Source organism: Ursus americanus, chromosome 14, assembly GCF_024610735.1.
Source record: "Ursus americanus isolate L20-20 chromosome 14, mUrsAme1.1.p, whole genome shotgun sequence".
NCBI classification, from domain to species: Eukaryota; Metazoa; Chordata; class Mammalia; order Carnivora; family Ursidae; genus Ursus; species Ursus americanus.
In genome coordinates, this window is record NC_142140.1 from 26,252,868 (window position 1) to 26,258,041 (window position 5,174).

The 5,174-nt window shown below is 38.8% G+C and overlaps 1 protein-coding gene across 5 annotated transcripts in view; it reads left to right on the forward strand.

Annotated features, from left to right (window-relative positions):
• The window catches only part of ADAMTS9 (ADAM metallopeptidase with thrombospondin type 1 motif 9), a 156,714-nt gene that overhangs the window by 90,741 nt on the left and 60,799 nt on the right, over positions 1 to 5,174 (forward strand). The gene's annotated exons all lie outside the window — the stretch shown is intronic.

Genomic DNA, 5,174 nt, shown 5'->3' on the forward strand with positions numbered 1-5,174 from the left:
CTAGGGACAGGAAAACACTAACCTAATGTGCACAAATTTGATCACACCTTATTCTTTGTGTTCAGAGAACCGTAAAACACTTCAATGTTCGTCAGTTTTGTTATTTGTTCACCTGCAGTACATTTCAGAAAGAATTTCTTATTAAAGAAAAATAAAATATGATTGTGGTAAACATGGAAGTTTTAAGAGGGCCTGAAGTTTTGAAAAAATTCTACATCGTAAAGATGACCCCTGATGCCTCTTGGTCCCACGTGCCCCTGCTGAGCCTCCATTTGACATGTGGCTTAGTCTGGTAATTGAGAGTGGGAAGGAGCAACCTCAGGAAGTCCCTGTGTGAGTTTGAGGGCTATAGAAGGTGTGAAATAAGGTAACTTCTCCAAAGCAGGCGACGATAGCTAACTTGTACTGAGTACTTAATATGTACCAAGCCAATTAAGCGAACACACATCATATTTAGCCCCCATGTTACCCGGGAGGGTGGTGGTTTTGTGAATCCGTTCGACTGTGGTTATCTACTGTAAAAAGATGTCCGTGTCGGTATACTGACGATATTAATCCTGCTTCATGTGCTAGAAACAGCCTCTATTCTTAATGAGATTTTTGAACTCCTGTTGATATTCAATAAAGGGTATACCTAAAACTCAGACTGCATCAACCCCAACATTATTTAGCTAATATTGATATTGTCCGTTTGACTCCAGCCACAGAAAATCCAAATTTATTTCTGTCTTGGTAAATTCCCATAACCAGTGATTATAAACACTTCGAACAACTGGTTATGTTTGGGGAATGGCAAAGCATCTCTGTTTCATTTTAATGTTATCACATTAGCCAGATTAGGAGGATGATATAAAGATTTTGACCATAAGGAATATCACAGTAAATGCATATGCATTTTTTATAAACATAAGATTTTTTTATTAATGAAGACACATCTCAAATATACTGCTAGTGCCCTTTTAAACAAAGAAATAAGAAATACATTATTTGGCTCTATCAATACAGAGTATTAAAAATAAGACAGTTTTTTTTTAAATCAGAACAAGCAAAACACTGGCCTGATTCTATCTCATTGGAGATAAAACTTAGTTGGCTTTTTTTGTTTTCATTGTTTACAGTGATTGTATGCCTATGGGAGACTCTGTTCCTGCTTCCTGACAGCTGATATTTCATGATAGCTTGACAGATTTCTATTTTTGCAGTTTTTAAAAGTCCAAAGGTGGGGGAAGCAGAGATAGGAGGTTATTAGGTCCTGAGGAGGAGTGTAGGTCTTCTCACTGACTCACGTCAGCGAATTGTCCTTCTGGAATGGAAAGGAATGGGAACTTTGGAATGTGGAGTGGGAGGTAGAGATTGAGTCCACGTCTAATTGGTTGGGAGGGAATCCTGATTAGTAAAGGCAGTCGAGGAAGATTTATTTTATGGAGAGGGAGTAAACAATTCTAGGTCATTCCTTTAAAAAAAGGGGGGGTGTGGTCATCATTTATTTTTCAGCAAATACTTTTTACGTGCCTGTTGTTAGCCAGGCACTGTTCTAGGTGCTAGGGATACAGCAGTGAACAAGTCAGAGCTATACATTCAAATGGAGAAGGAGAAACTATCATATGAAACAAATAAAACCAATTATACATGTAATTAAAGAACTGACACTTTTTTTCCTGGCAGCCTCATTACAATCATAAAAATAAAAATACAGATTACTCTTAGAGGTAACACACATGGTTCCTAATGATCTTTGTTCACTAAATAAAAATTATCATTCCTATCTTTCCTTTTAAATTTACAATTACACAATCATTTTCAGGGATAAACACTCCCTGGCTGGTGGCATAGAACTTTTAAAAAAACCTTCTATCAGAGAGTGTGCTTCTAATCACCCTTACATTAAAACCCAGACATGAGTTCAGTGGTCTGAGAGCCAGGATAAGCAGAGGGCCTGGCTTTCCATCTCTCCCTGCCAGGGTTCTCAGCCTCCACACAAGTGTGGGAAGTCCTGGCTGAGGTTCATTTTCCCCTGTGTTATTTAATGATTACCAATAAAAAAGATCTGGAATGTGTGGATTGCCACGCCACCATCTTCGTTTCTTGTCGTCTTATTTCCTCTAAAGTGGGATCATTTTCATGGATGGTTTTAAAGACCACAACTTCCCTTTCCAAAAATTTATAAAATGGAACATTGGCAGCCAAAAAAAAGAGTGTACAGGAAGTAGTATGGAAAGTAATCAATACAGACTGAGCCTACAACACCATTATTCTTAGCCAGATCTGCTCCCCTTTCTCCTATTAGAAAGGGGATGTGCCTTGGCCAATGCAGTCCAGTAACTTTCTTCAAAGATGGGAATGTTTTCTATTTTTGCTTTCCAATATGGAAGCTACTAGCCCCATGTGGTTAATATGGAGCACTTGAAATGTGGCTAAGTGCAACAAGGATACTGCACTTTACGTTGTATTTCATTTTAATTACACCACCTGTGGCTGGTGGCTACCATATTGGACAGGGCAACCTCAGACGATAGTACATCGTTAGCAATTAATACTTAACTAGCCAAGAAATCAATAAACTGATAAAAGTAAATTGGAGAGAAAAACCCTATGTGAGCTTGTAAGGGGTCCCAAGTGAGTTCCATTCTCCTGCCTTTCTTCTGTTTTGTGCCTTTGTTTTGGAACACTTCGGCGGGTGTTCCCTGACAGCTGGGCATTAGAAAAACAGGACAGTGCAAAGAGAGGCTTATCAGAACCAGCTGTCTTGAGAGTAGTAACTCCAGGGCCTCAGTGTAAAAGCAGCTGTTAAAACAACTCTCCTCTTGTGTGTCTTAGAGTTCAAGTTCATCGTGGCAGTAAGTTCAGTTAAGGAGAAAGAGTGTTTATGTGTTCAATGGGCCGAAAGGGCAAGGCTTGATTGATGCTTTTTTAGGAGAAGACAAAAATGGGAAACACCAGGTAGTCACCTTGTAGAAGCTTGAATTCCAAGAGATCATTCCCTCTTTGAAGGAAGTTCAGGAAGGCAGCTTTTCATACTCACTGAGCCCTGTAGGTAAAGGTTGAGGAGTTTAGCTTTATGGGGCTGTGTTTGAAAGACACTTCAGAAGAATCAGGGTTGAGGTGATGGCTCCTCCATCCCTGTGATTCTCATCATTTAGCTTGGCAAAACTTAGCCTCCCCAGTGTTAAGAGAACCCTTATGGATTTATTCACATTCATGCCCCATACTGGCACCCCCTTGAAATTAAAAAGTACGCAACAACATTGGCTGCAGATTGAATGATGATGTCATCAATTCTCTTTTCCAGTGGCTAGATACTTGTTGTTGTTGTTGTATGTCCTTTTAGGGTGACATCTGAATTAAACTCTAAACCATTCTGGTGGTCCCTTTTTTAAAAGCGCTCATTAATCTGTTACATTCAGTCTCAGGTTGGCTGTACACTGATATGGGAAATAAGGAGAATAATTCTCAGTATCTCAGAAAGTGGATGAACTGATAGCTTCAGTTATCCACAAAAGAGCTGGTTTTTTGCTTCATTTAATTTTGCACAAGGTAGTTCTTTCCATGATTATTGGGAGGGCTTTGATTTTTTTTTTTTATAACAATCACTTACATTTTGGAACATTTACTTTTTGCTAGGAATTCTACAAAGCAATTCACCCATATCTTCTAATTTAATCCTCTCCTTGATGAAGTTAGCACCATCAGAAAAGTTAACTAGTTGGGCCTAGGTCACACTGTTGAGAAGGGGCTGAGTTAGGCCTTGACCCTGGGACTTTCTGACTTTCAAGCCCAAGGTTTTACCCAAGATATAATCCCGTCATTTTACTCTTTAGTTGGTGAAGTGGTAAAATGCAACCTCTGCGAAAAGGAAATTTAAGATTTTCTGCTCTCCCGTATTATAACTAGTAGAAACATTCTGGAATTCCTGAGCCATGAACAGGTTTTGTTCAGAGCTCTAAAACGATGCATACGAGAAAATTATTTCTCTTAAAATTAAAACCAAGTAAAGAGCAAAATTTGGGTTTTTAGGAGATTTGGGAAAAAAGCATCCCATATTTATTAAACATGCATTGGGTGATATTTCTGACATTTTAATATACAAAGAGAAATGAAATAACTAATAATTTAAGTGTTTTCTTTGTTCAGTGGATCTGTAGATAATCGGGACAATAGATCAGATTGTGTTAAAGCCAGTTAGGGGTTTTGCAGATGTTTGTGGTGATAAGATTTATTGTAGAACACAGTCTGCTGCCCTACAAGTGAATAATGAAATTAAAATTTATTAAAAAGTGAGTTTACACTGAAAGCTCTCGGGTTGAAATAAAACCCATCAAATGCATAGAGATGTCTTTCTTGAGCTAAACTAAGCTCTTCTTTGGGCAACACTGAGCCTCCTCTGTTCCCATTGGTAGAACAGTCAACCACTTTGGGTTCTGTTCCTTTCTTCAGCCCTCACTGTCCCAACCACTACATTCCTCCATCCACCTGGCAGATGAAGGATAAGGCTTGGCTATGGTTTGGGAACTGTGTGAGATGGAGAGAGAGAAAATATAATGGAAAAAAAACAGGGGGCTTGCTTTCTTCTTCTGAGCTGAAACAGAGGAAGAAATACAGTTACCACATTTCAAGTGAAAAACCTATTAACCAAATCGCTTATTCAATTGTCCCAAACCTTAATTTCCTTTGGGCTGAACAGGCCCACTGTTTAAGTTTGTTGTCTTCCTCAAAGTGGGCATAACATAAACAGTATTGAAATGAATGCGTAAACGAATGGGCCCAGCTACTCAGGAGCTGAAATCCTACTTGCATTGGCCTAGAACTAAGGAAGTAAAGTGCTAACCTGTCTGAGGGAAGAATTTAAAAGAAACACAGAGGACTGAACGGTGGTGGTGTGTCCGTTGTGACTTCCTGACTTGGAGACTTGTATGGTGTTTACGTAACAGATTGTCCTTGATTTGGAGAAACTGGCGTTTTGGAGATGATGGAACATTATGTCTACAAGCCGCTCGTACACACATACACCATTATTATATGGGGAGGAAGGAATGAGCAAGTGTGGTAAAATGTTGGCACTCAGGAAACCTGGATAAGGGACTTCTTTGTGATGATCTTGAAATTTTTCTGTAAGTTTGATATATTTCAAAGTTATTGTTAAAATTTCTTAAAGAAACATAAATAGATTCAGAGTG